At 46.3% G+C, this 22,459-nt stretch overlaps 1 pseudogene; it reads right to left on the bottom strand.

Moving 5' to 3' along the window:
* Window positions 1-160: 160 nt before the first annotated feature.
* LOC117854724 (alpha-terpineol synthase, chloroplastic-like) lies at window positions 161-22,067 on the bottom strand (annotated as a pseudogene).
* Between the last annotated feature and the right edge of the window lie 392 nt (window positions 22,068-22,459).

Below are 22,459 nucleotides of genomic sequence, written 5' to 3'. Positions count from 1 at the left end.
TGTAGATTTACATATGCATTCTGCTCCGATCCTTTGTTTGGTTCCAGTAACGGTACTGTGAACCGTAATGGAAATGGATCACAGGAGGCTTATTAGCATGCATGGAATCACTAACTTGGTTCACATCATAAGTAAATGAGGTAAAGAGTTTTTCACCCTGTTACCGTGATAGCTTCATGGGCATGACCGAACCAGTCTGTCATTCCAGAGCAGAAATCTTCATAGCCTTCACGAAAGACTGATTCGGTGCTTGTCTTCTTACCATGACCGATAAATTGGTTAATCCAGAGACTTTAGCCTTGATTACCACTCTTCAAGAAATGCGTTGGTCATCCTGTCTCGTCTTTTACCGCCAGCTACAGTACAACAACTGATTCGTTGATATACTTGAAAAGAGTCGGTCGAAAGCATCGGTGAGTTATCTTCTCTTATCTAACTTGTTTATCCATGTGTTCTTCTTTGAACTTTTTTTCCTTAATCTTTGCCATCATTTGGATGCACTATCGAATTTTTATTTCTAAATCTTTACTATAATTTGGATGCTATAGAATTTCTCTAAACCTTTTCTAATATCATTTGAATGACTTGGAATTCATCCTTGCAATCCATAATATAAAGATATATCTTGACAAACACATTAGTCTCGATGACTATTTTGCCACTCAATCACCAAATCATAAACAATGATCCACAACCATTTTCTTTACAAACCTAGAAAAAGATGTGGACATGTAAAATGTACAGTCATCAAAATAGGCTCCACGAACAATGAGTTTATGGTGTCCTTGGTGACATGACTGTTCGTGTATGCATCATCTTGCTTGTACATAAACACCATTGTCCTTGTCAGGTTGAATATTCTTTTTTTGAATGGACGGCAAGAGAATTGACGAATTTTTATTAGAAGAGGAAAGATATAATAAACGAAGAAGCACTAAAAAGAAAACAACTAGGCGTCTCTTAACTCCGAGACACCCCACAAGACTGCTAGCAACTAAAAGAGGGAGGGGGGACCATCCGAACAGAAAAAGAAGAGATTAAACAAGAAGAGCTACTAAAGATTGGGGGGCGTTGGTCCCAAAGATCCAATCCCTTAGGTTGCCAACTGATATTGTTGAAATTCTTCGCATATAAGGAAAGCCACTTTGTCCACTGTTTTGATTTCCTAATTGAAAGTTCTTCTATTTCTTTCCTTCCAGATATTCCACCAAAAGCTAATGATGAGACCATCAAAATTGGACCTGTTTTTCTTGTCGATCCTGGCTTGGCATCTTTTCCACCAACTATATATGGGTGTAGGTAAAATCGTTGCACAAATGTTTTGGCATATCGGGGTCTGTATCGCAGAGCTTGCATACTGGGTCACGAGGCCACCCTCTCTTTTCTAAATTGTCTGCGGTGAGAATTTTCCTATGTAGAAAGATCCAAGCAAAAATTCTACATTTGGGTTCTATCTTTGCTTTCCATATTGGGGTGATCGACGGTCTCTTAGTCTGCCCAGAGAATTGTATACAGTACGCACTCTTTGTTGTGTATTCCACATCAGGTGTCCATCACCAAATTATCTCATCCTCTGCATCTGCATTATGGTTTAAAAACTGTATTTCTTCCCAAAGGTTTGTATACTCCCTCACCTCCTCCCCCATCATTAGTGGGCACACTTGGTCGATCCAGTAATTGTCTTGCAAAGCCTTCTATACGTTGAAGTTTTTTCTTTTTGACTTCTTGAAGAGGTGCAGGGCTATATTTTTCGGTGCATGCCCATCAAGCCAACTTGAATGCCAGAAATCGTTTTGTCACCCTTGCCCATTGTGACCACCATTGATGCGTGGAAGAGATCTTTGTCATTTTTGTCGCACGGGATATATAGACCTTGCCATAGTCTTCCATCATGCTTCCATTGAAACCAGCACCAACGAAGTCGAAGTGCTCTTGCTAGTCTTTCTAAATCAAGAATTCCGGGTCCCCCCATGTCTTTTGGTGTGCATACCGTGAGCCATCTGACTAGGCAATATCCCCCACTAGCTTTCTCCGGCTCATCTCCCTTCCAAAGGAAACTTCTTCTCATTGGATCGATTTGCTTGACTAGCCATTTCTGCGTTGGGAAAACTATCAAGTGGTAGATTGGTTGCGCAGTTAATATACTTTTGACTAGAGTTTCCCTACCTGCCGAGGAGAGGAATTCACCTTCCAATCGGGCAACCTGCCACCAATTTTGTCAAGAAGAGGTTGAATGTCTACCCTCCTAAGACAACGGGTATGAAGTGGAAGGCCTAGATATTTCCCTAGGATGATGCAAATTCTGCAAGGAAGTCTACCAATGCTTCTATGATTTCCTCTTCTGTGCATTGTATTGCTCATGTTTATTCAAAGCCCTGAACAATTTACGAATAATTCCAGCATCTGCTTTGAGTGTTTTAGTTCCTCACGATTTAGGTTTGCAAATAGTGCCATGCCATCTGCATAGCGTGAGCATCGCAATTGTGCCACCCTTGGGAGAATCTGTTTTAAGATGCCATTAGTAGCAGCTAGCTCAATTAATTTTTAAAGGGGGTCAATGGCTAGGACGAAGAGCATTGGTCATAACGGATCACCTTGGCGGAGGCCTCTTGCATGTTTAAATTTTTCCCCTTGGTATTCCACTAAGCAACACTCTGGATGACGATGTGGCTAGTAGAGTGGCTATAGAGCCTCTCCATTTTTGTCCAAATCCCTAGGCTTCCAAAGTTTCAACAAGAAAAATCCAACTCAGTGAGTCGAAAGCCTTTGAAATGTCTAGCTTGATGAATAGAACCGGCCTTTTGCATTTGTGTAGGGCATTGATCACTCTTTGGACATAGATAAAGTTATCGTGAATGCATCTTTTTTTAATGAACGCATTTTGACATCCGAATACTAACTCTTCCAACTTGGGTGCAAGTTTGTCCGCAAGAATTTTTGTGATGATCTTTGCCAAACTGTTGATTAGGCTGATTGGCTGAAATTCTGAAACTTTGGTTGCCTCCTCCTTTTCAGGGATGAGAACAATATTAGCTTCACTTATTAGCTCCATTCTACTGGTTTTAAGGGCATGGAAGGCATGTAGAGCTTTGACTAGGTCAGTACCAACTACTGGCCAACATTTCTTGTAGAATAGACCAATAAAGCTGTCGGGTCTAGGGGATTTTTCAGCCGGTAACTTCATGACCACCTTTTTTTATCTCGTTTACTTCAAATGGGTCTTCCAATTCACTCAGGTCCTAAGACTGGTATCCCAGATTTGCCCAATTTAGGCTTCACGTTCTCTCTTGTGATTGCCCCAAGAGTGCTACGAAGTGCTCATAGATTGATGCCTCCTTTTGCTGATGATTTTTTGCGATTCCATGCGTTGTGTTTAGGGATGGTATGTGTAATTTTCTTTTCCTTTTGTTTGCATACAACATGAACAGTCTAGTGCATGCATCTCCTTTCCAAATCAAAGTTAGCCTGGAATGTTGTCTACCTCATGATCTTTAGATGGCCGCAAGGCCCACTGATTTGGCCTTGAGGAAACATCGGAATTCCAACTCTTTAGTCGTGAGTGTCCGTTGTTCCTGAATGGTGTCCATGAGGAGGAGGGCTTCGTTCGCGACTGCAAATTGAAAGGCCAAATTGCCCAAATTTTGCCATTTCCACAATTTAAGTGCCATAGCCATTTGGATTAGTTTGACGTGTAGACGTAGAATGGCATCTTGGGTGTTCACTGGTTGATTCTATGCCTCCTATACAGTTTCCTCGAAGCCTAGCATATGCACCCAGTAAGATTCAAAACGGAAGCCCACATAGCTTTGCCTAGTGATGTTGCTGGTAAGAAGCAGAGGACAGTGATCGGAATCCATTGTCGGCATGGCTTGTAAATCTAAGTTTGGGAATAATAGGTACCAGTCGGATGAGCCGAACAGCCTATCAATTCTTGTGAAAGTCAGCTGGTCTTGTTCATTGCTCCATGTAAACTTTCTGCCATGCAAGTCAATCTCCATGAGCTGGGTCTCATCTAAAGCCTCTCAAAAGTAGTTCATCATTCTCCTATCTAGTCTGCTGTTGCTCTTGTCTTCAACTTTGTAGATAAGGTTAAAATCCCCAACCACTAACCACTCTGCTAGTGCGAGATCTTTCAATCCTTTGATTTCCTTGAGGAACAATAGCTTGTCTTGGTCTTGTTGGGGGCCATATACTCCAGTGAGCATCCAAGAAATGTTATCTGCCTTCATGGTGATGGTGGTAGACATTGTGTATTCTGTGAGATGGAGGTTGTGCAGACTGAAATGATTTTCGTTTGCTGTTATAAGCATGCCGCCTCTAGTTTCTGTTGCCAGTAAAGTCACAAAGTTTCTAACAAAGTTTGGTCCCAAAGTTTCGTCTACAAGTTGAGTATACCAGTGGTTTTAGTTTGCTGCAGGCATACAATGGTGGCGCTTGATGAGAGTACAGTGTTCTAGATGCTTGCTCTCCTTGCCACAGTGTTTAAGCTGCAGACATTCCAACACAACAATTTATAGTTTTTTACCTAGGCAGGATGGGGTGCTAGGCTTGCAGCGAAGGCCGGATACAAAGCCGATGAAATCTTGTTTGAGTGGCCCATCTAACACTGCCTCGAATGTGGGCTGATTGGCGAGATTCGTGGGCGTCAGTGCTGGGCCACATGCCCGATTGAATGCACCGCTGAAGCTACAGGACCAAATTGCCGACCCTTTAGAGTCTGTTACAGACCATGGCAAGTTTAGAGGTTTTTTGCTTAACATAAATGAACCAACTGATGACTAGATTGATTGATGCTCTAGGTGGCATCTCTAGGCCCTTGGGGCCTCCACTTCTTGTGCTGGTGCTGGGGCGATCTTGTTCTTCTTTTTGTTCTTGGGTTTGTTCCCCTGCTTGAGGATGGTCTTGATGGCTACCATTCCCATGCTATTGAGAGGCTGCAGGAGATGCTGTGCAAAATGGTTGAAATCAGGATTAGCTTAATGTTGAGAAGAAGAAGATAAATCCCCTATTTTGTTCATCAAGACTCTTTGAGCTAACTGAATGCTATCTGTTCCTGGGTTGAGTTTTGCTTTGGTAGGAAGCCTATTGCTCTTCGTTTTGTGCCGTGGGTGTTGTTGTCTCTATTAGTGTTGGAATAAGAGGGGATATTATCGTGCGTCAACTGGGGTTCAGAGGAGCCATCTTGAATAAATGGATTACTAACAGGGAACTACTCTTACTCAAAGGTGGAATGTAGGGTTCAGTATCATGTCCCTCAACTATGTGCTATTGAACAGATTGTATGGGATGCTCTTGATTGTGCTGTTAGACAGTTTTTATGTCTCTTTTGGTGTTTTGTTGTGTTTCTAGTACTGGGGCTCATGCTGGCTCTAGTTCTTGAGACCCAGGTGATAAAATCCACATGGAGGGAAGCTCTACTATAGGTTTTGTAGGAGTGGTGCCCAAGCCTATTGCTTCTTGAGGAGAGTGCTCACCTATGGATCTAACAGTAGTGGTTCCAAATTCAAGTTCTTCATGTAAAGGATGCTCAACATATGTGACATGGGAGTTGAGTGGGATCGTTGATTCCTTATTCACCAGACTATTTTCTACCACTAGTTCAGGAGCCAGATCAAAGGAGTTACAGGGAGTGACCATATGCGTGATGCGAACCTGCCCAACTATAGTGGTTGAAGTGGCCAGCCTTTGCTGCTCCCCCTCTCCATCAGCCAACTTGACACCTCCCCCAGTGATGCAATTGGGGTCCATCCTAGTGTGTTCTCCAGCATGTCCATGATTTGTTGCTCCTTGGATGAGTACCCTGCATACAACTAGGGGGTGAGAACCTCATCCCTCATCGAATCATACCAAATTGTAGGATGGTAGGGTGAAGGAGACATGGATTCGACTAGGTGAATGCTGGAGTCGATGGGTGGTTGGTGCTCACCCAGGATTTGGACTAGACGGATGGTGAAGGAGATTCTCTTGATAGCTTTCTTCGAGCGCCAGGTTGCTGTTCCCTGCATGACGACTCTGCTATGATGGCCTCCTTCATGCTGGTTGCCCCCCCCCCCCCCCCCGGTATCGGGTGGAACTGTAATAGTCCTCGACTATACCGCGACAGCGTGTCATTCGCCCCAAGGAGGACTAACTTCAATGGCGTCTCACACCACGGTTGAAGTTGTTGTCGTGGTCATCCCTGTCCTTGCGGCTACGGTAGTCACGGCCGGCGTGGTCATCATGCTCTTCACTATTGCGTTGCTCCCTAGTGAGTCTAGCCCCCCATAGTTCCAGAGAAACTCGCGGCGAGGTTTCCTTCCGTCTCCTCCACCCCTGCCGCCATGGAAGGAGAGTTCCTCCACGACATCCATGTGGACGTAGATCTTGTAGTCATAGGTGCCCTTGAATCCTTTTGGCGGTTCATGGTGCAGCTCGACGGTGTCGTTGGTGGAATGGTTCCTATCAGGATCAGTGATAGTCAGCAGTACCCGCTTGGGGATCTTACTTGGATTGGAGGACCAAGCCTAGAGATTGAAGGTCCGCGTGCGGTCTTGGCAGCGGGAGTGTCCCTCGACATAGTGGATGGCGTAGGTTGGACCGATGATTTTCACTGCCTCCTCCTCAGACCAGGCGTGGACTGGCACCCCGTTAATGCGCAGATGCCTGTGGAACACCAGCTTAGTCTCCATGGCACCTTGGCATTCCATCCACTGCTCGAAGTTGAACACCCGGCTGCGGTTCCGCACGCTGGGGTAGTGCAGGACCTGTTGGTAGGCCTGGCTATCGGAGAAGAAGATGAGGTACTACTCGGGGAAGTGCTTGACCACCTTGTTCTTGTGGCAGTTGATGTGTAGCTGCTCCTCCAGGGAGTCGGCGACGTGGTGGGTGCCGGTGTCGTGGATGTTGCCGTTGAGCCAGCAGACAACCATCTTGCCGATTAGTGCCTCCCTCTTGTGCATCATGGTCCCGGTCGCAGTGATGGCACAAACCATGAGATCAGGGCGAGCGTGGGGGTCGCCGGGGTATGTTCCCATGGCCATCTGTTGTCCCTTCGTAACTTGGAGGTAGGATCGCCCTGCCAAGAAAACTTGCTCGCTAGGCGAGAGAGTGGCTGGTGTTGGATGGGAAGCAGGGTGGAATGAGGGCCGGTGCTGCTGCTTTGTCTTCTTAACTTGCCTCTTTCGGGAGGGACGGGAGTGTGCCTTGTGCCCCATTGCAAACATCTCCAGCATTTACTCTTCTACCGGCAGTCTGAAACTTTGTGCTGTGTTGAGAAGCAATTGAGGCATTTGCCTCTAACACGAGCTCTGTATCTCTCTCTTCTTTGAATGTCTTCTTCAGGTTGTTGGAGCTGTGATTCTTTTCATGGATGAGAGATCTCGTTGCGCCACCAGTATGCCAGCTTGACAACCTGGAAACCATGCTCATCAATTTGTGGCAATGTCTCTATCATGCTCCGCTGAGATCTTGCTGATGGATTCTGGTGCGGATTCACCTATTGCTGCTAACACTCTTTGTTCCAATGACCTAAGCTAGCCTGGGTGGTAGAGGATTGAATGCCATCCACCACACTAGTCCTGGAGCACTCTCCTTGCAGTAAATTCCATTACCACTCCGAGTGGTAATCCTCCATGGATTTGAATGGAGGTGACCTTTGTCCTTGAGGCTTATGTCTTTGAGAGGCTGGCTGCCCAATGTCCTTCCCTTTCTCTGCGCTAGTGAATCGCCTCTTTGCTATCTTCTGTGCTAGCTCGCTGGGATTTGTGTTGGCCATGATGTCTTTTGCCGCTTGTGAATCTCGCCGGATCTCTTGGTTGTTGATCTTTGAATGATGTTGTGTGTGAGGGGGTCCTCATCGCAGCAGGCACTGTCGAGCCCAACGCCCCCTGTCTTCAATGTAGTTCCATCTTGTATTTGTAGCTCCCATGCGAGATCTGGAAGGAGGATAGATGATGTGGCGCTGAACTGAGGATGATTCGCCAAATCCTAGTGTCGTGGCAAGACAGGTGCTTCCAAAGTTGGTGATGCTGCAGTGGATGATGTGGTGAAGGTTAGCAGGATCCAGGCCACACCATGGCCCATCCTGATCTCTCTCGATACAAGGTCGCTTCGGGATGGGGGAACGGTGAGGACGTAGATCGGCGGGGGCCTTGGCCGGATCTGGGGCGGGTTGGGTGAGCGCGCCGTCAATGGTGACGGATTTGGCTAGGGTTGGATGGATGGGGTGGGTATCGCGATAGGAGTCGCCTCCCAAGGGGGTGGGGGCGAAGGGGCCATCTCCAAAACTAGGGTCCTGGAGAGCTGTAGGTTGAATATTCTCTTGAGCAGTAACTCCTTTGGCATGCTATTGTTAACGTTCAACCATTCCTCATTAAAATCTTTCCACGTTTCCTCTATCATGTCTTGAATCTTCTCCCGTGCCACTTGAGCTGTGACTCCATGCTCTTTCAGGCAGCTCCCGATTGTGGAAGAAACATGATGAGAAGGCATTTTCTCTCGCTGCATACACATGCAACTCCTTGGTTATACTTTCGGGAGGTGTAAATATTGAGAAGCTAGCATATAAAAGGGCCCCCTATTCTCTTCTAACACTACCCAGTAGGAAAATATGTAGCTTTGGATACGGTACAAGTAATAAGCATATTAGCTAGAATCATAACTGAAACAGTGACATCCAAAATTACTAAAACTGCAATTTTGTTTTTGAACAAGAAGCTCGTATAGGAATATAGAATGTCAATAAAGCAAAATAATATTACCTCATATGACCTAAGATCATCGAAAAGTCTGAGAATAACGCAGAGCGCCTGTACTATTTTAGGCAAACTACGTACCCAATCAAAAGCTTCTTCTGTGGCCACATCTCCGATTCCAACAAATGACGTGCATGACAACAAGTGACAAAGCACCACTTCTTGCTGAAACATGCAGATGTTCCTCAACGGTTGTAGGGACATACCCTTCCTAGCGCTATTTTACCCCATTATTATGGGCTCTAACTAGATCTACTATCTGCATATTCCGGGAAAAAAATGTTGGTACCTCATAATTCCACCTCTTGTATTTTGGATGATGGGAGAAAACCTCAAATGCATACAGATACAGAAAGATCATATACCTTGTTTGGTTAGGAAACCATGCATATACAGGGGCGGATCCAGGGGGCCTAGGGGGGCTGCAGCCCCCCCGAGAGCCTGATTTTACCTGTAAAATACTGTAGATAAAGCCTCAAATCACCATTAATTTCTAGCTCTAGCCCTTAATCTCTACTATTTAGCCCCCCCTCCCGAGGTGTTCATCCTGGTTCCGCCCCTGTGCATATATATCTGTTTATGCCATGCATATGCATCCCCAATGTAATTTTTCCCTTAGGATATATCCTGTTAACATATTCTATGCAATCTTTGTTTAGGATTGAAGGACATGATCAAGCACATGAACGTACAATCCGAGTGAGAGAAAATTTTGATAGCGAATGCGAGGCTTCAATAATGGCTGAGTCCAGTCATCTTTAATAATGACACATCTCCATCGTCAGCAGCCTGAGTTTCTACTGTCCCCACACTAATTAAAAGTATATCTCAAGGACTCAACAGGAATCCCTCCACTCCTTGCTGCCCCAGACGAGATGTAGTTTATATGCATCCAAACTTTCATGCCACAGAGCTGTGATGGTGAGGATAAGGCAGGGGTGGTAGAAAAAGGGGCTACGGTGGCGAATTAGCAATACCATCCCAAATTCGCCATTCTGAGAAATATTGATGCCGTTCCATTCTGCCGACAGTGCTACACGGACGAGAACAGACCGTTATGCGCGTCCATTTTTCTAGCCATTGCAGGTGGTGACCTACTGACACGGTTAACAAGTTTGCGCACGTCACTTGACAACTGACAGGTTACGTTCCTCATCAATGAACAGCCAGGTAAATGCCTCTGCCCCCGTGCCCCGCCGGTTCAGGACCATGCCTGGAGGCTGCAAGGTAGGAACGCAGGGCTGTTCGACGGTGTCGGGGGCTGCGCGATCGGATCGTGGGATCCTCCATGTTTTGAATTGTATTTCGCAATGCAAACTAATACTTTATGAGCTTATTTAAAATGGTATCTTTCCTAATCTGCTTAATGTCAAGATCAACATAGAAATGAGTGGTGAAAAAACTTACAAAGTTCTTGAGGTATTTCTCCTCTGGTGCTAGCTTATCATCAATGCTTTGACAGGCATCCAAAACTTTTCCAAGAATGAACTTCATGTTCTCTGGGAGACCATGAGCCACCGCAGGGTCCCAGCTGAACAATGTGATTTTTCATCAAATATATTAAGTTTTATCATTATTCAGGAATAATTGTTGACAAATAAGTAGTTATCCAGCAGTTTGATTTAAATTCACAAAGGGTGAATATCAAGGAATAAATAGAGGACAACAAATACATCTTATGTACAGTTTCTGCAGCACAACAATAGGAGAAACATCATGAATAAAGAAAGGGCACAATTTTCTCTAGTTAGGAACAAAGAAAACCTATACTTGCGATGCCATTTCCTGTTGTCCATCTTTATATGAAAGATTTATGAATACAATTCGTTTTCCAGTAAATTTTGTATTGAGTAAATATTCTATTTAGATACGTCGTTTACTTTTACTATTTTTTAAATAAAGTGTTTATTTCTAGTCGGATGAGAATACAAACCTTTCTATACACTTGGTAAAAATTCGCAGTCTTGTAAAGTTTCCATAGATATCATAAGTATCGTCTAAGATGGACACAATGGCAAGCACCTTTGACAATATTATCCGACCTCGTGAGTAACTTGGATCAAAATATACTCCTACGATCCAAAAATAGCATTCCATAACTCTATCTCGAGCAAATGATAGCCTTGATTGAAGCTCTAGATCATTCCACCACCTGTATATGTTAATCAATAAATGAACCGTTACTATTAGGTCTCATTTGGATCCCTTCATTTTGAAGGAATTGAAATTTACTTAATGGAGTAAGCTATTTATCTTGAACGTGGCATTCCACAACTTTCCAAAGTTTAGATATAAACCTATCTTAAATTCGTGGGGGGGTGGGAGATGGAAATTGATTCTGTAGATCCTCGTACTATGTTTCTAGTGTGGAACTTATAGCACGCTCTTCGACTCTGAAAGCAATAGAGATTGCGTGAAAGAATAGATTGATTAGGGTATACAATATGTACAAATATATAGGCAGCTCCTGGTGAGGTTTATAGAAACACAACCGACCAAGAGATAAGACTGTCCATAAGAGATAAGACTGTCCATCCTAATCCATCTAGATCAATCTAGGGAAGGGTAGGGAGCTAGGCCTGGTGCACAGCCAAGGCCCATGTACATGTATAGCACATACAGCACATACACATCTTCTAACACACCCCCGCAGTCTGATCGTCGGCAGCTTGAACGTTCAGACTGGACCTGAACTCCGTGAACACTGAAGAAGGCTTGCCTTTGGTGAAAATGTCGGCATATTGAGAGCTCATTGGAACATGAAGAATACAGACATCACCAGTAGCAACGTGCTCAGGAACAAAGTGTAGATTAATCTCCACGTGTTTTGTGCGCTGATGCTGAATGGGGTTCGAAGACATGTAGACAGTGATGCTGTTATCACAATAAACCAAGATGGTGCGACGCAGAGAAACATGCAGCTTAACTAGAAGTTGTCGCAACCAGGAGACCTCAGCAACGGTATTGACAACTGCCCGATACTCAGCCTCGGCACTTGAGCGAGAGACTGTAGTTTGTCACTTTGAGGATCAGGAGACTAAGATGTCGCCCAAAAAGACTGCATATCCGAAAGTGGACTTCCGGGTGTCTGGGCAAAGTAAACCAGCAAATCCAACTGAGTAGAGGGCTAGAGATGCAAACCCAAGTGAAGAATGCCACGAATATACCGCAAAATGCACTTCAAGGTGGCAAGATATGGCTCACGAGGATCATGCATGTGTAGACAATCCTGCTGAACCGCATAAGCAATGTCGGAATGAGTGAAGGTGAGATACTGTAGAGCACTAGCGAGCCTTCGAAAATCAGTCCCATTGATAAGCGGAGCACTGTCAGTAGCAAACGGCTTCGGATTTGTAGCAACCGGTGTGGAGCAAGGCTTGCAATTAGTCATACCAGCACGTTCCAGAATCTTCAACATAAACTGGCACTGACATAGAAAAAGACCATCACAGACCGCTAAACATGCATACCTAGAAAATGATGAAGTGCACCAAGACCCTTCATCAAAAACTCCCGCTGTAAGGCATCAATAGCGCGACGAAGAAGAGGTGGCGAAGACGCCGTGAGGACTATATCATCCACATAAAGGAGAAGATAGACCATGTCATCACCGTGGTGGTACACAAATAGGGAAGTGTCGATCTTGGCTTCCACAAAGCCGAGCTGTAGCAGGTGAGAAGCAAAGCGACTGTACCAAGCACGAGGGGCCTGCTTAAGTCCATACAAAGAGCAATTTAGCTGACAAACATGATCAGGATAGGTGGAATCCTCAAAACCAGTAGGCTGAGCACAATAGACTGTCTCTGAAAGCATCCCGTGAAGAAAAGCATTCTTCACATCCAACTGATGAATCGGCCAATGACGAGAGAAATCTAGGGACAGCTTTATACGGACGGTGGCTGGCTTGATGACATGACTGAAAATCTCAGAAAAAATCAATCCCGGGTCGCTAAGTGAACCCACAAAGCACCCATCACATTTTGTACCGCTCTAGAGAACCGTCGGCATGAAACTTGTGTTTGAAAACCCACTTTCCAGTAACAACATTGGCTCATGCAGGACGTGGTACCAGATCCCATGTGTGATTGGTCAGCAGCGCGTCGAACTCCTCATGCATGGCCCAGCGCCAATTGGGATCAGCGAGAGCACCCCGGTAAGTGCGAGGCATTGGGACAGCTGGGAGGAATGAAACAGTGTTGGCAGATGAAATCCCAGCATCCTACGCGTCGTCATGGGGTGCTGATTGGCGACGGGATGCATGGGAACCGTACCACGAGGAAGAATGGCCGGAGCAGGAGCCTGTGTGGGGGGAGAACCGTGGGTGCTTACCTGATCGGTTAGAGCGCTCACCGGTGCAGTTGGGGGACTCGCCTGACCGAGCGGAGAGCTCATGGGGGTGGTCAAGGCATTCGCCCGATCAAGCAGAGTGGTTGCTGGGTTTCTCGGGGCGTTCGCCCAACCAAGTGGAGAGCTCGCCGGGTCGGTCAGGGTGTTTGCCCACCTGAGCGGAGCGGTCATCGGTGCAGTCAGGGTGCTCAGTCGACCGATCAGAGAGGTCGCCGGTGCGGTCGGGACATGCGAATCTGAACCCCGTGCGTAAGGAAGAAGGTACGTGTGCTGGAGTTATCAAACTCGCGGCCGTTGTCACACTGAACAGTCTTCACAGTGGTGTCAAACTGAGTACATACGCACAGAGGAGAAGTTAGCCAGAATCACAAAAGTGTCAAATTTCAGACATAAAGGGAACATCCACAAATAATGAGAACAGTCATCAAGAATGAGAAAATAATATTTATAACCAGACACACTGTGAATAGGAGATGTCCACAAATCGTAGTGAATAAGATCAAAATTACGAGACGTTCTAGAAGCAGATGACTGAAAAGCGAGGCGAGTGTGCCGCCCTAACTGACATGCATGGCAGATGGTATGAATGTCCTTATTACAAAAAGGAATGACCAAAGCAGCTTTGGACAAAACTTCATGGCCGGGATGGTCGAGACGGCGATGCCACACAGAGGAGGTGGAGGTGGCAGTGAGAGCGTAGCTAGCAGGAAATCGTAGGGGATAGAGTGGCTCGGAGCTATTGCACCTGGCGATCAGCCTTCAAGACACCAGATCCTTCACAAAGCAGCCAGCTGGATCAAATTCAATAGAACAATTGTTATCAAAAGTAAACTGGCAAACAGAAATAAGGTTCTTAATAAGTTTAGGTGAAACTAAAATATTGTTAAGGGACAACGAACCCGAAAAATGAGCTGCGCTAGTAGCCATGACATGAAGCAAGGAACCATCACCGACAACAATTGATGAAGGAAAGGGATACCGTGGATGACAAAAATGTGAAAGAGTACCAGCGTCTGAAGTCATGTGTGAGGTGGCACCTGAATCAAGATACCAGTCGTTCGTCTGCGGCTGGTTGAGGGTTATGGTGCTGAATGTCGAGGCGACGGACTGATGATCCTAGGAGGAGGGTAGGCCCGTCATGGCACCTGTGGCACCTGCTACCATTGGTAGGGCGCCTGCTACTGCTGAGTGTACAACACCTGCTGCTGGGTAAGGAGGGCCCGCTGTGCTTGCTACTGAAACACCGGTGTGGGCGCGGCTGGACGGGGAGGAACGACGGCCTGCTGCCAAGGGCCTGGGTACATTTGAATTGTATCAGACCAGGGGTTCTAGAAGGAGGGCCAGGGGCTGCCGGACTCCTGGGTGGTGCCGGGGGTAGGGGCTTGGGCACCGGTGGCAGGGGCCTTGCTGTCATTGCCACTACCTTGCGGCTGCTGACCGCCACGCTAGCCCCTATCCTGCTTCTGCTTGGAGGAGGGCCCCCCTTTGCCACCCCTAGAGTCGGAACACCCAGCAAACTAGTGGGAAGGTGAAGAGGGGCGAGAGGAGGAGCCAGTGTTGATGCCAGTGAGCAGCGCCGCGGACCGAGTCGAGGAAGAAGGCGCCATTGTGAGCTTCTCGAGAAGCAGATCATCGCAGAACTCCAGGAAGGAGTGAAGAGGATGAGAGCGTGGGATGTCACAGCTGATGGAGGTGAACTTCTCATTGAGTCCGCAGAGGATGTTGAGGACAAGGGTGCGGTCAGAGACTTGCTCGCTAAGATCATCGAGGGCATCCGCCATGCTCTTGACGTGGCAGTAGTAGTCCATAATGGACAAGTCACCCCAGACGAAGGTTGGAACTTGGCGTCGAGGTAGAGGGCATGCGTCTCCCGGTTGCTGAGAAACTGCGTCTCAATGGCGAGCTAGGTGGCGTGGGCGATGGCGCCACGCTCGCCACGATCCATGACGACGTCGATGAGGTCGGTCACAATGGAACCGTAGAACCAAGACCTGACAACGCAGTCTATCCGATCCCAATCAGGAGAGGTTAGGGTGGGAACGTCACGGATTATGTGATCCTACAGCGAGTACTTGCCGATGGTCAGGAGAAACTGCTCACGCCACCGTGAGTAATTGTCGGCGACGATGTCAAGGATGACGGGGATGAGGCTCCGAATGTTCTGCACGGGCACGGCTTGGGCGTGTAGGTTGAGGACACCGATGGCCTCGTGGAGCATCATGGCCTGGTGAGCGTCGGGCGCCTGGTCGGAGAGGTCGGCACTGGCGTCCTCCTCATCGGATTCAGGCGGGATGCCCTTGCACTCCTAGGCGGTGTGCGCCAGGGCCTGGCGTAGGCGGGTGTCAGCGGCATCGCGCTGCTGCGCGGCAGCGGCGGCCTCGGCCTCAGCCGTGACAGCAAGGGCGAGGGTGGCGGCGTGGGCGTCCATGCGAGCGGTGCGGCGCGGAGCAGCGGCGGTGGCGCTAGCATCAGCCGCGCACTTGGCGGCCTCAGCGGTGGCGGCGTCAGCCGTGGTGGTGGATTACTTGGGCGGCACAGTGCCGGCCATGGAGGGCAGCGGCGGTGCAGAGCCTGTGTGGGAGTAGCGCCAGCGGGGCTGTGCTGGGAGCTGTGCCGCCGGCGTGCTAGGATGCGGAGGGTAAGGGATCGGGGATAACCTGGACTCATGATACCATGAAAGCAATAGAGATTGCATGAAATAATAGATTGATTAGTGTATACAACTTGTATAAATATATAGGCAGCCCCTGGTGAGGTTTATAGAAACACAACCGACCAAGGGATAAGACTGCCAATCCTAATCTATCTAGGGCCCGATAGGGAGCCGACCTGGGCCTGGCGCACAGCCAGGGCCCATGTACATGCACAGCATATACAACACATACACATCTTCTAATAGACTCGCTTCCTTATAGTAGAAGTGCAGCACATGAATTTCTCTCTCCCATATGGCCAACAATAATATACAAATATAGTCCACATACAACTATATTAGCTTAATTAATTTGTGTCTAAATTATAATTATTAGAATGGAATCAATTCCAAGGATCCAAACAAGGTCTAAATGTGAATTGAAATCTCCACAGGAAATTGAAATTAGCGTTGTCTCAATTATTCTTGTATTAGGGAATGCCAAGATAGAAACTATTTTTAGAAAGAGCAGCGACTTCACCTTGTTATGATATTCAGCTCTTGCATGAGATTGGAGTTCAACTTTGCTAGTTCAATTCTCAGTTCATCACCTTCAGTATCTTTTCTATATGCAGAAATATGATATTTGACTTCATATATTCTTACCCTCCTAGAAAGGGGATCCCGTTCAAATTAGAATCAAATCATCCTACATGCCATGTGAGACCAGAGTATAGCCACTACTTTAGGCCCCTACTTGTTTTGAGCAGGGGCTCCTTCTACTTGTTGGGGCCATGATTTTTACCATCAACTCTAGCAATAGCCCCTACATCTGAGCCCCACTTTCCCATGACAGAAGGGACCTATTCATCAGTGCCTCATCTTTTTTCCTCTCTTTTTTCCCTTCCCAGCGCATCTCTCGCGTCCCTTTCTCACCAACGACGCATTTCTTCATGTACCCCGCATCCTCACGCACCTCCGTCTCCTCGTGATGTATTCCCGCCCCCATGGTACATCTCCAGGTCGGTCCCAACAAGGTGGCCGGTGTGCCGTGGATCCCCTCGCCAGCCGGCAGTTGTTGCCCCAGTCGAGGCCCATTGAGGCGGGGAAGGTAGCAGCACGGCCTATCGGTGCTGGCCACCACCCATACCTGCCTGGATTCGTCGGAGGAGGAGCAGCATGGTGGTCCATCGAGGCGAAGGAGCTTGCTCAGGTTCTTATCTTCTCTTCTTTTCCAGGAGAATCGTGTGTTTCTTCTCTCTATTTGTGATGCCACCCGCTTGATTTGGTTGGCAACGTTGAAGAAGGGGTTTGGTTGGGGCAAGGTTGAAGAAGGGTTTTGCTTGGGGTAGGAAGAGGTGGACCAGTGCAAAATCGAGCTGCGATAGAAGGATTTGGGTGGTGGCAGGCGGAGCAGCGACGGCAACGGAGAGGAGCGAGGCGGCGGTGCTACCATTCCTCCTCTAGACGTGCGGGAAAAGGACCAATGATCGAGTAGGGGATTTCTCTCTCCACCTTTGGAGAAGGGGTCGGAAGAAAGTAGGGGGCCTCGTTAGAGTAGGCACCCAAGTAGGATCTCTGTTAGAGTAAGTTTTTCTTATCTCAGCCCCTATATATTTTGAGTAGGGGTTTGAGAAGGGGCTTTGCTGGAGTTGCTCTTAGCATACTACAAAACCAAAACTATTTCCTATAGGGAAACCGATAGGAACATACCGACCGGGATAAAATGACAGAGAATTTGAAATTTCCTGTGGCCCGGCCGACAGAAATATTTTTCCTGTAGGTATTTCTCTGTCAGTTTCCCTACAGGAAATTAGGTAGTCATCATGTTTATAAACCCACAGGTTACATGATTTCTCTGTCGGGTGAGTTGATTTCTCTTTCAGGTCATAGACCTGGGAAATTGCCACCAGCCTGTTATGAATAGGCTAATACAACATGATTTTTCTTCATGTGTGCACATCCACGATAGGAAAACTGCATCATCACCAGAATACTAGGTTCTGATTTTGGTGAATTTCATTTCACTTCAGACAATAAACAGCATTGCAGATTCAAATATTTGTAGAATTCAGATCATAGGTTCATATTGACAGCATATAAATTATAGGATGTTCTACCAAACCCTCACTAGCATTCAACATAGTGCATAAGATCACAGGACAGAACATAGTAATGATTTTGGCCTTAACCTTACAGAACACGCAATGCAAGTCCGTCTGACAAGCTACAACCAAAAGGCATCTACCGTCACCATAGTGCATATATACTATATATTAACCTACTAAGTCATCCATGATAAGCTAACAGCCATGCTTAGCATATGTTGTTTGTATACAGAAGTCTGAAAAAGTGCACTTGCCAATGCCGAGTGCATCATTGCTGAATGATAATATTTTCGCTTGAGTTTGTCACACAAGATGTGCTCCTCTGCTCACGTCCATCATTGCTGTGACGAATGCTCCTCACCATCTGCATTGAGAAAATATAATTTTATATATCCATTTGTACTGACAAAATACCATAGCAGGCTCCGGCGTGGAGGCGTCGGTCCAAGGAGGCGGCGGATCTGCGGATGGCGCCGGACCATGTGGGGGACGCGGTACGACAGGATAAGGATAAGGTGAGAGCGTGGGCTGGCGCCTGGCGGTCGAGACTGGGGGAAAATGGCATGCGGGAGGGGAGTTTTTTCCTTTTAGCTGAGGGAAGGGATTTTCAGGTTTCGTTCGGAGCCGTGCCAGTTCAAGGAAATAGCACGCGCGAGGAGGAAAATATTTGGGCGCCAAGCAAATCCGGTGCGAAGTGCTCAAACCTGATAGTTAACTACTCTGTGAGTCAATTTCAATGTGAGTTTCGGCGAAAACCGACGGGTTATAATTTGTTTGTTCCTCTGTGCTCTCACGGAACCGACATAAAAGTAACCTGGCACACATGAAAATTTCGGTTTCCAGCAGTCATAGCCACCGTTTGAAGATCACATGCACTCGCATCAGTATTCTTAAGTTGAGTTAGCACATCAATGATCTCCTCTTCAAAAAGACGGTCTAGGCAAAGATGCTCCAAAACGTCAATGAGATGAATCCTCTGATACAGGCTACAAGTACCTGAAGCTGCGATCAGTTTTGCCACTTCTTCCTTCAATTGGTCTGCTCGTCGTGCCATCCATGTCTGCTGAGAACAATTACATAAACTGAGCACATGGGCACTGACAATTGGTCCATAACTCTGAGATTCTTACTATACGTTAGGCCAAATAGACAATTGGCACTGTTGTGTGCTATCTTCTAATCTTAGACCTGGTTTGGTTCCTTGACTTATTTTTAAGCACCCATCACATCAAATATTTAGATACTAATTAAGAGTATTAAACGTAGACTATTTACAAAACCGATTACATAAGTGGAGGCTAAACGGCGAGACGAATCTATTAAGCCTAATTAGTCCATGATTTGACAATGTGTTGCTACAGTAAACATTTGCTAATGATGGATTAATTAGGCTTAATAGATTCGTCTCGCTGTTTAGCCTCCACTTATATAATGGGTTTTGTAAATAGTCTACGTTTAATACCCCTAATTAGTGTCTAAACATTCGATGTGACACGTGCTTAAAAATAAGCAAAGGAACCAAACAGGCCCTTATTCTGCAGGACATTTCAAACCACCTTTTCCTACTAGACTATTGTTTCAGAGACCCGGCCTCCAAACAAACCTATCCAATTCCATGTGTCTGCCTGCGTTAACCAAACGACTCAGTTCAGATGGACTTTTTTCCAGTTTGTTTTCAATTATGTAACTGTGGAAGTTATGCCTGCGTTATTCTTTATGTGAGAAACAGATCTTTCTCCATTATGGGCCTATCTCTGAATTAATCATGCAATGTCCTATGGGGTATCACAGATGGCAGGCTCAGCTCACCGGAATGGGGATAGGCAACGTTTGTCGGTTTGTGTTGTGCTCAACAAATCCATGTAAAATCTGAGTTGGTGTTTAGAGATCTCGAGTTAATACGCAACTTAGGCCATGTTGGGATTCAGAGTATTTTCATTTTGAGGTTTTAGAGAAATACGTACCATGGTTTTAGAAAGTACTTTGATTTTGAAAAGCATTCGGGTGTTTAAATGCAACAAACCTTGTACCTTTAAAAACGATAGTATGGTAAACTTGTAATATTTTGGAGTTTTAGAAACTGTACTCTATGTCTCCTTTTCCTAAACTATGGTTTGCACATCTCTATTTATTAAAAATATAGTTTCTAGATACCATGGTTTCTCAAAACTATTACATCTAAAGAGGGCCTTAAATTAAAATTCTCATCTAAACAATTTATAGAGTCTACGTATGTAAAAATTTATTTAGATGCATTAGACATGGAACTTGACTTTCTAGATGAAGCTAAAGAAGCTTTATTGATCACATACAATTACGTCAAGATGATACAATTGGTCCAAGATCACTCCAGCCCTTGCATAACTAGGATGCACACAACCTATAGTTATTAAAGAAAAATGAAATGATATCATGTATTATGGATGCCACTACAAACTAAACACACAATGTAATCTTTATTTATGTCCACTACAAAAACAACACCTTAGATAACCGGGACAATAAAAAAACTCGACTAGTGAGACAGCCCCCGAGCATTTGCTAATTAAGAGAAGACCTTCTCACGCAGGTCGAGAAAACCGCCGAACCCCTACACCACCCTTACACAATGGCACCGTAGCCGGTGTGAGACGACCAACGACCTGGGCTAGACCTTACAATTGTGCTTTGGCATGGGACAGAAGAGGGGATTTTTTAACCCCAGCATGAAATTCACTCCAACGGGCCACGTAACCAACTCAGCTAGCTAGAGGCTCGTTAGCAAGTGGGGCAATATACTGCTTTTGTTTTTTTATAGTAAAGGAATACACATCTTAACTCAAGACCTTTTTCATTAATACATTACTAATCTTACTTTACTCCCCGTGTAGCAGCATATGTCAAAATATTGTTCCTAGCCTTGCGTTGTTGAACTAGAGGGAAAACTCTAACACTCAGCTTGCCTTAAAGTAAGGCTATCATTACCCATATTAGCAAGCCTTGTCAAGCTATCTGCAAAGTATGTTTAACTATTAGCACAACTATGTATATTATTGGAACAGTGTCATGGAATCATGCATATAGGAATATTTATAACATAGTAACAGAAGGAGAACAGAGTGCAAACTATATATAGGATTACTACCCACGGAACAACAACGTGCACTAGTCACCCACTAGAGAAACATTATCAGGGAACTACACACTCATTGCTCACAAGCTATAGAAATGCTACCTATACACCATAGGAACATTTTCCATGTCCTGTTGCAGATTCTATTGTCATGAAGCCTAAATGTATGCAGTATTATTGATCTTATGTAAATCTTGCCATACGAAATTCTGATAGATCACAGATCATGCCATGCTTAGTTTAAAAAACAGTTCAAAAAGTAAGTCTTGAATTACATATTACAAAACCTTGATAGGGCGTAGCCAGAGGACGGGAGTAGGTAAGGAAGAAATCTCCCCAGATGGACGGTTGAAAACTCAAGGTGCTTCTGCTGTCATGGTCCTTCCTTTCTTTTGGCTGGTTCTTAGCGGTGGCGGTGGCGCTAGTAACGATGCCACCAGTGGCCCGATGTTGGTAATCCTACTTTGCTCAGGGTTGTGCTGGTTCTCTTTTTTCTTTCAATAACTTGAGCTCGTGTGTGAGTGCATGTTAGGGAGCCTGATGCATGCAAGAGTTCATGCAATGGCGTAGTTCATTCCTATTTTCAGAGTCTGTAGCGCACGGCATGTAACCACGTCGTGGGATGGCGTGACTAGATCAGGCAGCATGGCGTGCGTGCATTTGTGGAGTTAGCGGTTGCATTCGGTAGTTTGTTTCATCTATTTAAGCACCGAAAGATTCAGAAAACGTCGCTTGTCGTGGCATAAAAGAGTTCTTGGCATTCTAGTTGTTCGCCTGTGTTCGTGTTCCAAGGGTATTCTTAATCATCTCTGACGAGCAATTACTGGCGGTGAAGGCTTCAATTGGCATCAGAGCCAATTTTCGGCGCTGGGACCGCGATCAAGCAATCCAGTGGGCGTTCATGACACGTCCACATTCTGCCTCAGCCACCACGGCGGACTCACTGGCAAACGCCGCCACCGTTAGGGACACCCAGTGGTGTGTCCAAGAGCCGCAGTGGAACTGGTAGAGGTGCACCTGAAGGTAATGGTGACCGTGGAGAGAGAAGCGGCGCTCACGAAGACAAACTACTTTGACTCGATGGTGCTCATGCGCGTGATGCTGCAGGCGCAGGGCCTATGGATGGCGGTGAGCATGGCCCTGACGACTACGTGGAGGACCGCATGGTGCTGGAGGTGATCTCCAAGGCGGTCCCGTGCGGAGATGATGGGGATGATCGCCAATAAGGCAACCGCCAAGATCACGCGGGACGCGATCAGGAGGATGCACGTCGGCGTGGAGCACGTTCACAAGGCTAAGGCGAAGACATAGCGCCACAACTTCAACACCCTCAAGTTCCTTGACAAGGAGAAGGTGGACAACTTCGATCCGCATCAACGGGCTCGTAAATCAGCTCACAGTCCTCGGCGACGGTTGCACTGAAGTGGAGATCATCCCCAAGTTTCTCCAGGAGCTTCCCGCGAGGTATTCTCAAATCGCCATGTCAATTGAGACCCTACTTGACCTTAGCAAACTCTCGGTGGAGGAG

Source organism: Setaria viridis, chromosome 1, assembly GCF_005286985.2.
Source record: "Setaria viridis chromosome 1, Setaria_viridis_v4.0, whole genome shotgun sequence".
NCBI lineage: Eukaryota > Viridiplantae > Streptophyta > Magnoliopsida > Poales > Poaceae > Setaria > Setaria viridis.
This window is presented reverse-complemented; position numbering and strand designations above follow the sequence as displayed.